Source organism: Centroberyx gerrardi, chromosome 4 (assembly GCF_048128805.1).
Source record: "Centroberyx gerrardi isolate f3 chromosome 4, fCenGer3.hap1.cur.20231027, whole genome shotgun sequence".
In the NCBI taxonomy this organism is placed as follows: Eukaryota; Metazoa; Chordata; class Actinopteri; order Beryciformes; family Berycidae; genus Centroberyx; species Centroberyx gerrardi.
The window spans coordinates 32,606,168-32,621,197 of NC_136000.1; the positions used below are offsets into that span (position 1 = coordinate 32,606,168).

Sequence of the window (15,030 nt, forward strand, 5' to 3'; positions counted from 1 at the left end):
CTCCTCCCATTCCCTGTAGTGTTTTAAAAACGGTATGGCACACTCCTGGAGTAAAAACACATCTGCATTAAAAGCACTCAGAAAGGATAAAACTGTTGTGGCTCTAACTCCTGACCTCACACTTCTCACATTGAGGGTGGAAATGATGAGGGTCATGTGTATTATGTTTAAAACAACAGGCATGACAGTTTAAAAGAATTGAAATAACAGGGTTAAAAACCTAAAAGAGAAATGCAGCTAACCAAATAATTGTGAATGCAGCTCTTCCTTTCCCTTTATGGGGGAAAGGGGAGGGGTCTGAGCTCCATTCCCTTTCCGGACTCTGGCAGCTGGTCTTGGGGGTAATGCCGCGTTCAGTACTGAGTCCTTGGGGGTTGATTGCAGAGCTACATTTAAAAAGGAGACCTGGTTTGGAGAACTGGAGGGGAAGACTCTGGACTCCTCCACAGACGAGCTGTCTGAGGGGTACACAGCTCTCCCCCGCTTCCCTGAGGCTCCAGGAGTCTCAGGGGACAGTTCTGAAGCAGGCCTCTTGATTTGCTGGGCATCGGGGAGGGGGCCATCATTTCCAGTTCCGCTCTCTGCCTGCATTGCCTCCTCTCCCTCAGCACTCTCCATTTGTGGGGCAATAACAGGCCCCTCCCCCTCTCCCGCCTCACCTGATCCCTCTCCTCCAACCACAGGATTTGGCGGGAGATTTGAATTTTCTAGCCCAGCCTTTTCAATTTGCTCTCCAACTGCCTCCCTTTGTCCACCATCTTGTTCCTCATTCTCGGCCTTCTTGTTAGCCTTTAGCTTGTTGGCAAAGGATTTTGGGCAATCTCTGAAGATATGATTTGACTCTCCACAAAGATTACACTTTCTGCCATTTGGACACTGCTCAAAAGCATGCCCAATTTCTCTACACTTCCCACAAACAATTTTTTGGCACGCTTCTACCAGGTGCCCATGCTCACCACACTTGCGGCAGAGCTTGGGTTGTCCCTGGTAGTGAATGTAGCCTCTGTTGTCTCCCAGAACTATCATTGATGGCAGATGTTTCAGGCCCTGGTAGCCCTGGGGGTCCTGCCATTGTTGAATGGGGACCCTCCAGGCGCAAGTCCAAATGCCATCCTCATCTCTCACTTTGGTAGCCTGGCCCTTAACAGTGCAATATCTTCCCAGCCACAAACAAATGTCATCTGCATTCACTGTCTCATTGAACATTCTGACAATAACCACTTTTGAGGCATTGTCAGTCAGTTTCTCTACATTGAAAGCAGAAAACTGGGTTTTTACCTTTTCAAAGCGTGTCCAAAATTCTCTATGCACAATCGCGGATCCGAAACTTACATCGAATCCTTTGTTGAAGGGAAGGGTCAAAATACAATTCAAGTCCTTTGCCGTGAAACCTAATGCCTTTTGTATGAGCTTCCTGGAGAAGTCCATTCTGGACATCTCCAGGAGCCTGCCATCTTTTTCTTTAAACTTAAAACGCACGCTGTGGTGCCTCCGCATGCCGGCATGGCCAGCCGACATGGTGGGGACACCACACGTTAAGAACAATTAAGAAAACTAAACCACCACGTACAAAAACCAAAGAACTAAAAACAGGGCTAAAAAGGAGAATAAAACAGTGAAATCACTCCTAAAAGGTGAAATACAAAACACTTACCTTTTCTCGGGTGGTTTGGTCTTGGTGAAGGTCTCACAGAGGGCAGGCAAGCAAAGACTCTGAGCCGATGAATTCCTGTTGGTGAAAGAAATACAACCACAAAAAATTGTAATATTTTTCACTTTAGGAATAAATATATTATCCTCCCAAGTGTGGGTAACAATCAATGCCACAAACAGGCAAGAATTTTTACCACCAGCAGGAGGCGATCGCAGTCTTAGCCAAAAGGCCGAGAAGCGATGATAAGAACAGATACTACACTTGATCTTAGCCAAAAGGCCGAGAAGCGATAACCCCTGGCCGTTGGCAGCACAAGGCCGCCCCTCCGGTCCGGTCCGTCCTCGTCGGGGTGTCACAGTATTTTGCCATAACAACTGCTGGTGCTTAGCACCTCCGCCCACGGAGTCTCTGGTGTACTTGTTGACCTAGTTTTCTATTTCCTTGCACAACGGTACAGGGCTCAGCCAAAGTGCTAAGCCCGCCAAAAATACCTTTAACTCTTTGGTGTTACTCTCCACGGAAGTCTTTAGTAAAAGGCGAAAGACTTATGCGTTATGAAGAGAAACCAGAGTAAGCACAGCCTCCGGCCACAAGAGCAGCCAAAGACCCTAGTCGTCTCGGTCAACAGCTTCACGGTGCTCCCCGTTTGGCTAGCTGCATAGCAAAGTACAGGCCACGCCTTTGCTGGCACTCCACCCCGCCTTCTCAGGAGCTTAATCCAATCCGATGACCCGGAAACTCATGCGTAGCCATTGCGCGCAGGCTCCTAGAGCCACTGCAATGACTGGTCAATCCCCCGTGCTCAAAATCACTGGTCTTGTTGTGTTAAAGTGCGCAAAGCTTGAGGGGAACAGGCCGCGCTTGTTTGTACAGCATGTCTACCCGTCGGGGCAATTGAACCCTTGTCCCCTGCGCAACAAGTAGGAAGATTGGCCACTGTACTAAGCAGGAGCACACTCTTTCACACCCTGAATAAGCTACCGGTGAGAATAGATTAGCTAAGGCAAACGGGGAGAAAACGCAGCACAGGCTGCTTTGACCAATTTCTAAGCGCACAAAAGCGCCGTCCACTTTGTTCTTGGTCTTTCGGTCAAATTAGGTATGACTTGCAGACTGGCTTTCCATGTTTTCAAACGTTGCTTTTCCACAGAGTGAGAGAAGGGTGCACCGTTCCCAGCGGCACTGCAATACCGGGTCGATGCGTGGAGCGAACGGAGCAAGCCCCTTTTTCAACTCCTGGTTCTAAAAATCCGTTTAATATGTTGTCCCCTTATAGAGGACGTATCAGATATTAAACTGATAAGAACAGATTTTTTCTTTCGAAAAAATTTATTGACACTTTTTTCAAAAAAGTCGTACACTGTTTACAATCATAAAATCCTTCACAAACACACATCTTTTCAAAATACAACAAACAAATAAATATGAATACTCTGTAAAACCACGTTCCTTTGTTTAAAACAATAAAAGCAATTGTTTTAAAGTGGATTACAGATAAGATAACATTGTATTAAAAGTTGTGGAAAATAAATAAATAAATGAATAAATAAATAATTGTCTCTGTGTATATCAGTGTACATTCGTTGTGCAGGGGCGGGATGAGTCCCTAACAAGGATCAACTCATCCCGCTCTCCCCAACAGCTTTGGGTCTCTCGGAACCTGTTCCTGGTGCTCAGAGGGGACCCTCTCCCTTCTGCTCCTTCCCACCTGCCACACCCGGAGAGCCAGGCCGCCGCTGCCTTGACCCTTTATTTGTGTGGCTCCGGCTCCCACGTCCGAATGGGCACAGAGGCGATTCTTCTTTGTGGCTGCGTCCTAGGCCTGCCGCCTGCAGCGACGGCTGCTTGCACCGCCGCTGTGGCCATCTGGATCGCAGCCACGGGGGGGATCTGCATGTGCTTCCTTACCAGCAGGTTTCTGGAGGTCCATATGGCGTCTTTGATGGCGGCCAGGGTGAGCCACTGTTTGGCAAAGTCTGCTGGTAATGTTTGTTCCTGGCCCACCCCGTACAGCACTAGCTGTGCTGTCAGGACCTCCCCTGCTGGTAAGTACGGGAATTTTAGGGAGCCGGCCATTGCCCACTGGTCTACAGCAGCGCTGCACTCCCAGAGCAGATGCCTCACCGACTCAGGTGCGCCACACCCCGGTCGGGGGCAAGTTGAGAGCGTTGACATGCCCCGGGAGTGCATTACGGACCTGACTGGGAGGATCTCATGAGCCACCATCCACGACAGGTCCCGGAGTCTGTTCGGGAGGGCGGGATGGTTTACGTTGCGCCAAACTGTTGAGGACTCACCTATTGTGAGCCCGCGCACTGGATACATTGATTCCCGCTCCTGCACAACAGAGAGAAGAGAGCGATGGTGGGTTAAAATAGACAGCTCCTCTTGCTCTAGTTTAAAATGCTTTAAGAATTTCCGGATAAAAGCGTAGGCCGGTGGCAGATTAAAAGACACAGGTACTCTAAGATCAATGGGTAAAACTTTTAGGTGTCTGAGGTAGGACCCCATCCAGAATCGTGCCATTGCTGTCGTTTTGTCATCTCTGGATGGGGCTGTGGCGTAGGTGATGTGCAGGGTGCTGTATCGGCTTCCTAAAAACTGGTGTAGGTCCGGGACTCCCTTTCCTCCTTTCTCTTTCGGCTTTTTCATCACCTCTCTCCTCAGCCTCTCCCACTTGGACCCCCACAGGAAATAAAAGATGGCGCGTTCCAGATCTAAAAGCACTCTTCGTGGTGGGATAAAAACAGAACTGATTAATAAAAGCAAAGGTAAAATCACTGCTTTAATGATTAAAACCTTTCCTTCCATTGTCAGTCTTCTAAGTCCCCAGTACCCTAGTCTCTGTCTAACTTTCCTTACCACGTCTGGCCAGTTTCCTTTTCCTCCCCCCTCCCTGTCAAATTTAACCCCCAGTATTTTTTGGTCAGTCTGGGTCACAGTCAAGGGGAGTCCTGTCGTCTCGGTCGCTGTCCACGGTCCGTAAGTTTGGGCTTGAGTCTTATCTCGGTTAAGCTTTGACCCAGAGGCCTGTCCGAACCAGTCAGTCAAGTCCAGTGTCCTGTTGACAGATAAAAGGTCAGTACATAAAATGTTAAAATCGTCCATATATATTGCACATTTGGTGGTCAATCCCCCGCTCCCCGGGATTGCCACCCCATTGATTCTTTGGTCCCTTCTCAAGATCTGTGCCAACGGCTCTATACAGGTCACGTAGAGGAGGGCTGATAACGGACAACCCTGACGGACACCGCAGTGTATGTTAACTGCTTTTGTTAGATGCCCATTAACAACAAATCTGCTGGTAATGTCCCGGTACAGCAATCCCACCCAAGCTATAAACCTTTCTGGAAACCCCATTTTTTGCAGTACCTGGAAAAGGTACTGGTGCGAGATCCGATCAAAGGCTTTCTCAAAATCTAAATTTAGGACTACTAGCCGGATGTTTCTGTCTCTCGCATAACAGATGGTGTCTCAGATCAGTACGAGGCTGTCGGTGATCTTCCTCCCCGGGATGGCACAGGCTTGATCCGGGTGAATCACCTCCTCTAAAACCAGGGACATACGAGCAGATAAAAGTTTACTAAAAAGTTTGCAGTCAAGATTTAAGAGGGTGATAGGTCTCCAGTTTTTCAGTTCAGTCCTGTCATTTTTTTTGTATAGTAGAGTCACTATCCCTGCTCTAAAACTGTCAGGTAGTCTGTCTAGTCCTTCGAAATCCATAAAAACAGAAAGTAGGTCCGGTGCTAAAATGTCCCAAAAAGTCAGATAAAAGTCCAAGGGAAGCCCGTCTTCTCCTGGGGACTTCCCTTTCTTAAAATTTTGTACACATTTATCTAACTCTAAAAGGGTAAAACCTTGGGTTAAAAGCACACTGTCCTTTACTGTTTTGTCAATGAATTTTAAAACCTCTGTCATGGTGTCTGTTTTAATATTTTTTTCTTTGTAAAGATCCCCGTAAAAGCTCTCTATAGTGTCTTTGATTTCTTCTGTTGTGTTTGCTGTGTACCCACTTTCTTTTTTTAGTTGTAAAATACCCCCCCCTTTGTTGACAATTTTCTTTAAAAAATATCTGGTACACTTTTCCCCTTCCTCGATCTCCCTTTCTTTACTTCTTAGAATGACACCCTTACTTTTAATGTCTGCTAAAACCGACATTTCTGTTTTGACTTGTTTAATATCTTCGCTCAAATCCATGCCCTGTTGCTGTAGTTTAAAATAGCGCTGTAGTCGCTTCTGCAGTCCCAGCATGCGTCTGTTTTCCTTATCTTTTTTCTTTTTACCTGCCTTTCTAAAAAAAGTCTGGGTCTTTCCCTTCACCATTTCCCACCAGTGTGCACGTGTGTCGTACAAGTCTTGAAGGGTCTGCCACTCTTTATACTGCTCCCTGAACTGGCTAACTAACTCCCTATCCTCTAACAGGGAGCAGTTGAGCTTCCACAGACCACTTCCTGTTGTCAAACCCGAAAAAGGTGAGAGGGTGCAGGAGAGCATTATGTGATCAGAGAAGAAAACAGGGGTCAATCTAGCATCGGTTGGCGGGCAGTCCCTTGTAAAAATATAGTCTATGCGAGAGGCTCTGTTGCCGTCACCACTGAACCAGGTGAAGCCTTCCTCTCCGGGATGCATGATTTTAAAACAGTCTTGGAGTTTAAAATCCCTGCATAAACCCTGCAATAAACACGATGTTTTATCAATTTTAAAATCCTCCCCTGCCCCCTTCCTATCCTTGCTGGATAAAACACAGTTAAAATCCCCTCCTACCACTAGCGGTGCCCTACCCAGCAAGTGGGACTGCAGGTCTTCTAAAAGGTCATACCTGTCGTTTCTGTCGTTAAAACCATAAATATTTAGTACGTTAAAATCCTTTCCCATGTACGTCAGATGTGCTAAAAGTGCCCGCCCGTCTCTCACCACAGTGCTGCCCTTCACCAGAATAGAGGGGTTTTTAATTAAAATGGCCACTCCATCGTTCCTGTTTTCATTTGATCCGCTCCATATGGATTCTTGTGGCCACTTCTCCTCCCATTCCCTGTAGTGTTTTAAAAACGGTATGGCACACTCCTGGAGTAAAAACACATCTGCATTAAAAGCACTCAGAAAGGATAAAACTGTTGTGGCTCTAACTCCTGACCTCACACTTCTCACATTGAGGGTGGAAATGATGAGGGTCATGTGTATTATGTTTAAAACAACAGGCATGACAGTTTAAAAGAATTGAAATAACAGGGTTAAAAACCTAAAAGAGAAATGCAGCTAACCAAATAATTGTGAATGCAGCTCTTCCTTTCCCTTTATGGGGGAAAGGGGAGGGGTCTGAGCTCCATTCCCTTTCCGGACTCTGGCAGCTGGTCTTGGGGGTAATGCCGCGTTCAGTACTGAGTCCTTGGGGGTTGATTGCAGAGCTACATTTAAAAAGGAGACCTGGTTTGGAGAACTGGAGGGGAAGACTCTGGACTCCTCCACAGACGAGCTGTCTGAGGGGTACACAGCTCTCCCCCGCTTCCCTGAGGCTCCAGGAGTCTCAGGGGACAGTTCTGAAGCAGGCCTCTTGATTTGCTGGGCATCGGGGAGGGGGCCATCATTTCCAGTTCCGCTCTCTGCCTGCATTGCCTCCTCTCCCTCAGCACTCTCCATTTGTGGGGCAATAACAGGCCCCTCCCCCTCTCCCGCCTCACCTGATCCCTCTCCTCCAACCACAGGATTTGGCGGGAGATTTGAATTTTCTAGCCCAGCCTTTTCAATTTGCTCTCCAACTGCCTCCCTTTGTCCACCATCTTGTTCCTCATTCTCGGCCTTCTTGTTAGCCTTTAGCTTGTTGGCAAAGGATTTTGGGCAATCTCTGAAGATATGATTTGACTCTCCACAAAGATTACACTTTCTGCCATTTGGACACTGCTCAAAAGCATGCCCAATTTCTCTACACTTCCCACAAACAATTTTTTGGCACGCTTCTACCAGGTGCCCATGCTCACCACACTTGCGGCAGAGCTTGGGTTGTCCCTGGTAGTGAATGTAGCCTCTGTTGTCTCCCAGAACTATCATTGATGGCAGATGTTTCAGGCCCTGGTAGCCCTGGGGGTCCTGCCATTGTTGAATGGGGACCCTCCAGGCGCAAGTCCAAATGCCATCCTCATCTCTCACTTTGGTAGCCTGGCCCTTAACAGTGCAATATCTTCCCAGCCACAAACAAATGTCATCTGCATTCACTGTCTCATTGAACATTCTGACAATAACCACTTTTGAGGCATTGTCAGTCAGTTTCTCTACATTGAAAGCAGAAAACTGGGTTTTTACCTTTTCAAAGCGTGTCCAAAATTCTCTATGCACAATCGCGGATCCGAAACTTACATCGAATCCTTTGTTGAAGGGAAGGGTCAAAATACAATTCAAGTCCTTTGCCGTGAAACCTAATGCCTTTTGTATGAGCTTCCTGGAGAAGTCCATTCTGGACATCTCCAGGAGCCTGCCATCTTTTTCTTTAAACTTAAAACGCACGCTGTGGTGCCTCCGCATGCCGGCATGGCCAGCCGACATGGTGGGGACACCACACGTTAAGAACAATTAAGAAAACTAAACCACCACGTACAAAAACCAAAGAACTAAAAACAGGGCTAAAAGGAGAATAAAACAGTGAAATCACTCCTAAAAGGTGAAATACAAAACACTTACCTTTTCTCGGGTGGTTTGGGTCTTGGTGAAGGTCTCACAGAGGGCAGGCAAGCAAAGACTCTGAGCCGATGAATTCCTGTTGGTGAAAGAAATACAACCACAAAAAATTGTAATATTTTTCACTTTAGGAATAAATATATTATCCTCCCAAGTGTGGGTAACAATCAATGCCACAAACAGGCAAGAATTTTTACCACCAGCAGGAGGCGATCGCAGTCTTAGCCAAAAGGCCGAGAAGCGATAACCCCTGGCCGTTGGCAGCACAAGGCCGCCCCTCCGGTCCGGTCCGTCCTCGTCGGGGTGTCACAGTATTTTGCCATAACAACTGCTGGTGCTTAGCACCTCCGCCCACGGAGTCTCTGGTGTACTTGTTGACCTAGTTTTCTATTTCCTTGCACAACGGTACAGGGCTCAGCCAAAGTGCTAAGCCCGCCAAAAATACCTTTAACTCTTTGGTGTTACTCTCCACGGAAGTCTTTAGTAAAAGGCGAAAGACTTATGCGTTATGAAGAGAAACCAGAGTAAGCACAGCCTCCGGCCACAAGAGCAGCCAAAGACCCTAGTCGTCTCGGTCAACAGCTTCACGGTGCTCCCCGTTTGGCTAGCTGCATAGCAAAGTACAGGCCACGCCTTTGCTGGCACTCCACCCCGCCTTCTCAGGAGCTTAATCCAATCCGATGACCCGGAAACTCATGCGTAGCCATTGCGCGCAGGCTCCTAGAGCCACTGCAATGACTGGTCAATCCCCCGTGCTCAAAATCACTGGTCTTGTTGTGTTAAAGTGCGCAAAGCTTGAGGGGAACAGGCCGCGCTTGTTTGTACAGCATGTCTACCCGTCGGGGCAATTGAACCCTTGTCCCCTGCGCAACAAGTAGGAAGATTGGCCACTGTACTAAGCAGGAGCACACTCTTTCACACCCTGAATAAGCTACCGGTGAGAATAGATTAGCTAAGGCAAACGGGGAGAAAACGCAGCACAGGCTGCTTTGACCAATTTCGAGGCGCACAAAAGCGCCGTCCACTTTGTTCTTGGTCTTTCGGTCAAATTAGGTATGACTTGCAGACTGGCTTTCCATGTTTTCAAACGTTGCTTTTCCACAGAGTGAGAGAAGGGTGCACCGTTCCCAGCGGCACTGCAATACCGGGTCGATGCGTGGAGCGAACGGAGCAAGCCCCTTTTTCAACTCCTGGTTCTAAAAATCCGTTTAATATGTTGTCCCCTTATAGAGGACGTATCAGATATTAAACTGATAAGAACAGATACTACACTTGATCTTAGCCAAAAGGCCGAGAAGCGATAACCCCTGGCCGTTGGCAGCACAAGGCCGCCCCTCCGGTCCGGTCCGTCCTCGTCGGGGTGTCACAGTATTTTGCCATAACATCTGCTGGTGCTTAGCACCTCCGCCCACGGAGTCTCTGGTGTACTTGTTGACCTAGTTTTCTATTTCCTTGCACAACGGTACAGGGCTCAGCCAAAGTGCTAAGCCCGCCAAAAATACCTTTAACTCTTTGGTGTTACTCTCCACGGAAGTCTTTAGTAAAAGGCGAAAGACTTATGCGTTATGAAGAGAAACCAGAGTAAGCACAGCCTCCGGCCACAAGAGCAGCCAAAGACCCTAGTCGTCTCGGTCAACAGCTTCACGGTGCTCCCCGTTTGGCTAGCTGCATAGCAAAGTACAGGCCACGCCTTTGCTGGCACTCCACCCCGCCTTCTCAGGAGCTTAATCCAATCCGATGACCCGGAAACTCATGCGTAGCCATTGCGCGCAGGCTCCTAGAGCCACTGCAATGACTGGTCAATCCCCCGTGCTCAAAATCACTGGTCTTGTTGTGTTAAAGTGCGCAAAGCTTGAGGGGAACAGGCCGCGCTTGTTTGTACAGCATGTCTACCCGTCGGGGCAATTGAACCCTTGTCCCCTGCGCAACAAGTAGGAAGATTGGCCACTGTACTAAGCAGGAGCACACTCTTTCACACCCTGAATAAGCTACCGGTGAGAATAGATTAGCTAAGGCAAACGGGGAGAAAACGCAGCACAGGCTGCTTTGACCAATTTCGAGGCGCACAAAAGCGCCGTCCACTTTGTTCTTGGTCTTTCGGTCAAATTAGGTATGACTTGCAGACTGGCTTTCCATGTTTTCAAACGTTGCTTTTCCACAGAGTGAGAGAAGGGTGCACCGTTCCCAGCGGCACTGCAATACCGGGTCGATGCGTGGAGCGAACGGAGCAAGCCCCTTTTTCAACTCCTGGTTCTAAAAATCCGTTTAATATGTTGTCCCCTTATAGAGGACGTATCAGATATTAAACTGATAAGAACAGATTTTTTTTCTTTCGAAAAAATTTATTGACACTTTTTTCATAAAGTCGTACACTGTTTACAATCATAAAATCCTTCACAAACACACATCTTTTCAAAATACAACAAACAAATAAATATGAATACTCTGTAAAACCACGTTCCTTTGTTTAAAACAATAAAAGCAATTGTTTTAAAGTGGATTACAGATAAGATAACGTTGTATTAAAAGTTGTGGAAAATAAATAAATAAATGAATAAATAAATAATTGTCTCTGTGTATATCAGTGTACATTCGTTGTGCAGGGGCGGGATGAGTCCCTAACAAGGATCAACTCATCCCGCTCTCCCCAACAGCTTTGGGTCTCTCGGAACCTGTTCCTGGTGCTCAGAGGGGACCCTCTCCCTTCTGCTCCTTCCCACCTGCCACACCCGGAGAGCCAGGCCGCCGCTGCCTTGACCCTTTATTTGTGTGGCTCCGGCTCCCACGTCCGAATGGGCACAGAGGCGATTCTTCTTTGTGGCTGCGTCCTAGGCCTGCCGCCTGCAGCGACGGCTGTTTGCACCGCCGCTGTGGCCATCTGGATCGCAGCCACGGGGGGGATCTGCATGTGCTTCCTTACCAGCAGGTTTCTGGAGGTCCATATGGCGTCTTTGATGGCGGCCAGGGTGAGCCACTGTTTGGCAAAGTCTGCTGGTAATGTTTGTTCCTGGCCCACCCCGTACAGCACTAGCTGTGCTGTCAGGACCTCCCCTGCTGGTAAGTACGGGAATTTTAGGGAGCCGGCCATTGCCCACTGGTCTACAGCAGCGCTGCACTCCCAGAGCAGATGCCTCACCGACTCAGGTGCGCCACACCCCGGTCGGGGGCAAGTTGAGAGCGTTGACATGCCCCGGGAGTGCATTACGGACCTGACTGGGAGGATCTCATGAGCCACCATCCACGACAGGTCCCGGAGTCTGTTCGGGAGGGCGGGATGGTTTACGTTGCGCCAAACTGTTGAGGACTCACCTATTGTGAGCCCGCGCACTGGATACATTGATTCCCGCTCCTGCACAACAGAGAGAAGAGAGCGATGGTGGGTTAAAATAGACAGCTCCTCTTGCTCTAGTTTAAAATGCTTTAAGAATTTCCGGATAAAAGCGTAGGCCGGTGGCAGATTAAAAGACACAGGTACTCTAAGATCAATGGGTAAAACTTTTAGGTGTCTGAGGTAGGACCCCATCCAGAATCGTGCCATTGCTGTCGTTTTGTCATCTCTGGATGGGGCTGTGGCGTAGGTGATGTGCAGGGTGCTGTATCGGCTTCCTAAAAACTGGTGTAGGTCCGGGACTCCCTTTCCTCCTTTCTCTTTCGGCTTTTTCATCACCTCTCTCCTCAGCCTCTCCCACTTGGACCCCCACAGGAAATAAAAGATGGCGCGTTCCAGATCTAAAAGCACTCTTCGTGGTGGGATAAAAACAGAACTGATTAATAAAAGCAAAGGTAAAATCACTGCTTTAATGATTAAAACCTTTCCTTCCATTGTCAGTCTTCTAAGTCCCCAGTACCCTAGTCTCTGTCTAACTTTCCCTACCACGTCTGGCCAGTTTCCTTTTCCTCCCCCCTCCCTGTCAAATTTAACCCCCAGTATTTTTTGGTCAGTCTGGGTCACAGTCAAGGGGAGTCCTGTCGTCTCGGTCGCTGTCCACGGTCCGTAAGTTTGGGCTTGAGTCTTATCTCGGTTAAGCTTTGACCCAGAGGCCTGTCCGAACCAGTCAGTCAAGTCCAGTGTCCTGTTGACAGATAAAAGGTCAGTACATAAAATGTTAAAATCGTCCATATATATTGCACATTTGGTGGTCAATCCCCCGCTCCCCGGGATTGCCACCCCATTGATTCTTTGGTCCCTTCTCAAGATCTGTGCCAACGGCTCTATACAGGTCACGTAGAGGAGGGCTGATAACGGACAACCCTGACGGACACCGCAGTGTATGTTAACTGCTTTTGTTAGATGCCCATTAACAACAAATCTGCTGGTAATGTCCCGGTACAGCAATCCCACCCAAGCTATAAACCTTTCTGGAAACCCCATTTTTTGCAGTACCTGGAAAAGGTACTGGTGCGAGATCCGATCAAAGGCTTTCTCAAAATCTAAATTTAGGACTACTAGCCGGATGTTTCTGTCTCTCGCATAACAGATGGTGTCTCGGATCAGTACGAGGCTGTCGGTGATCTTCCTCCCCGGGATGGCACAGGCTTGATCCGGGTGAATCACCTCCTCTAAAACCAGGGACATACGAGCAGATAAAAGTTTACTAAAAAGTTTGCAGTCAAGATTTAAGAGGGTGATAGGTCTCCAGTTTTTCAGTTCAGTCCTGTCATTTTTTTTGTATAGTAGAGTCACTATCCCTGCTCTAAAACTGTCAGGTAGTCTGTCTAGTCCTTCGAAATCCATAAAAACAGAAAGTAGGTCCGGTGCTAAAATGTCCCAAAAAGTCAGATAAAAGTCCAAGGGAAGCCCGTCTTCTCCTGGGGACTTCCCTTTCTTAAAATTTTGTACACATTTATCTAACTCTAAAAGGGTAAAACCTTGGGTTAAAAGCACACTGTCCTTTACTGTTTTGTCAATGAATTTTAAAACCTCTGTCATGGTGTCTGTTTTAATATTTTTTTCTTTGTAAAGATCCCCGTAAAAGCTCTCTATAGTGTCTTTGATTTCTTCTGTTGTGTTTGCTGTGTACCCACTTTCTTTTTTTAGTTGTAAAATACCCCCCCCTTTGTTGACAATTTTCTTAAAAAAATATCTGGTACACTTTTCCCCTTCCTCGATCTCCCTTTCTTTACTTCTTAGAATGACACCCTTACTTTTAATGTCTGCTAAAACCGACATTTCTGTTTTGACTTGTTTAATATCTTCGCTAAAATCCATGCCCTGTTGCTGTAGTTTAAAATAGCGCTGTAGTCGCTTCTGCAGTCCCAGCATGCGTCTGTTTTCCTTATCTTTTTTCTTTTTACCTGCCTTTCTAAAAAAAGTCTGGGTCTTTCCCTTCACCATTTCCCACCAGTGTGCACGTGTGTCGTACAAGTCTTGAAGGGTCTGCCACTCTTTATACTGCTCCCTGAACTGGCTAACTAACTCCCTATCCTCTAACAGGGAGCAGTTGAGCTTCCACAGACCACTTCCTGTTGTCAAACCCGAAAAAGGTGAGAGGGTGCAGGAGAGCATTATGTGATCAGAGAAGAAAACAGGGGTCAATCTAGCATTGGTTGGCGGGCAGTCCCTTGTAAAAATATAGTCTATGCGAGAGGCTCTGTTGCCGTCACCACTGAACCAGGTGAAGCCTTCCTCTCCGGGATGCATGATTTTAAAACAGTCTTGGAGTTTAAAATCCCTGCATAAACCCTGCAATAAACACGATGTTTTATCAATTTTAAAATCCTCCCCTGCCCCCTTCCTATCCTTGCTGGATAAAACACAGTTAAAATCCCCTCCTACCACTAGCGGTGCCCTACCCAGCAAGTGGGACTGCAGGTCTTCTAAAAGGTCATACCTGTCGTTTCTGTCGTTAAAACCATAAATATTTAGTACGTTAAAATCCTTTCCCATGTACGTCAGATGTGCTAAAAGTGCCCGCCCGTCTCTCACCACAGTGCTGCCCTTCACCAGAATAGAGGGGTTTTTAATTAAAATGGCCACTCCATCGTTCCTGTTTTCATTTGATCCGCTCCATATGGATTCTTGTGGCCACTTCTCCTCCCATTCCCTGTAGTGTTTTAAAAACGGTATGGCACACTCCTGGAGTAAAAACACATCTGCATTAAAAGCACTCAGAAAGGATAAAACTGTTGTGGCTCTAACTCCCGACCTCACACTTCTCACATTGAGGGTGGAAATGATGAGGGTCATGTGTATTATGTTTAAAACAACAGGCATGACAGTTTAAAAGAATTGAAATAACAGGGTTAAAAACCTAAAAGAGAAATGCAGCTAACCAAATAATTGTGAATGCAGCTCTTCCTTTCCCTTTATGGGGGAAAGGGGAGGGGTCTGAGCTCCATTCCCTTTCCGGACTCTGGCAGCTGGTCTTGGGGGTAATGCCGCGTTCAGTACTGAGTCCTTGGGGGTTGATTGCAGAGCTACATTTAAAAAGGAGACCTGGTTTGGAGAACTGGAGGGGAAGACTCTGGACTCCTCCACAGACGAGCTGTCTGAGGGGTACACAGCTCTCCCCCGCTTCCCTGAGGCTCCAGGAGTCTCAGGGGACAGTTCTGAAGCAGGCCTCTTGATTTGCTGGGCATCGGGGAGGGGGCCATCATTTCCAGTTCCGCTCTCTGCCTGCATTGCCTCCTCTCCCTCAGCACTCTCCATTTGTGGGGCAATAACAGGCCCCTCCCCCTCTCCCGCCTCACCTGATCCCTCTCCTCCA

The 15,030-nt window shown here is 47.6% G+C and overlaps 4 non-coding genes and 3 pseudogenes across 4 annotated transcripts; all 7 read right to left on the bottom strand.

Moving 5' to 3' along the window:
* Window positions 1–1,730: 1,730 nt before the first annotated feature.
* LOC144538884 (U2 spliceosomal RNA) lies at window positions 1,731–1,945 on the bottom strand (annotated as a pseudogene).
* A 167-nt stretch (window positions 1,946–2,112) lies between these two features.
* Window positions 2,113–2,228, bottom strand: LOC144539113 (U5 spliceosomal RNA). Its single transcript, XR_013504833.1, has one exon. It is a non-coding gene; the product is annotated as a U5 spliceosomal RNA (small nuclear RNA).
* Window positions 2,229–2,811: 583 nt separating this feature from the next.
* On the bottom strand, window positions 2,812–2,987 carry LOC144538863 (U2 spliceosomal RNA; annotated as a pseudogene).
* Window positions 2,988–8,735: 5,748 nt separating this feature from the next.
* LOC144539114 (U5 spliceosomal RNA) lies at window positions 8,736–8,851 on the bottom strand. The gene has a single exon (XR_013504834.1). It is a non-coding gene; the product is annotated as a U5 spliceosomal RNA (small nuclear RNA).
* Window positions 8,852–9,434: 583 nt separating this feature from the next.
* On the bottom strand, window positions 9,435–9,625 carry LOC144538744 (U2 spliceosomal RNA). The gene has a single exon (XR_013504528.1). It is a non-coding gene; the product is annotated as a U2 spliceosomal RNA (small nuclear RNA).
* A 167-nt stretch (window positions 9,626–9,792) lies between these two features.
* LOC144539115 (U5 spliceosomal RNA) lies at window positions 9,793–9,908 on the bottom strand. Its single transcript, XR_013504835.1, has one exon. It is a non-coding gene; the product is annotated as a U5 spliceosomal RNA (small nuclear RNA).
* Window positions 9,909–10,491: 583 nt separating this feature from the next.
* LOC144538860 (U2 spliceosomal RNA) lies at window positions 10,492–10,669 on the bottom strand (annotated as a pseudogene).
* Between the last annotated feature and the right edge of the window lie 4,361 nt (window positions 10,670–15,030).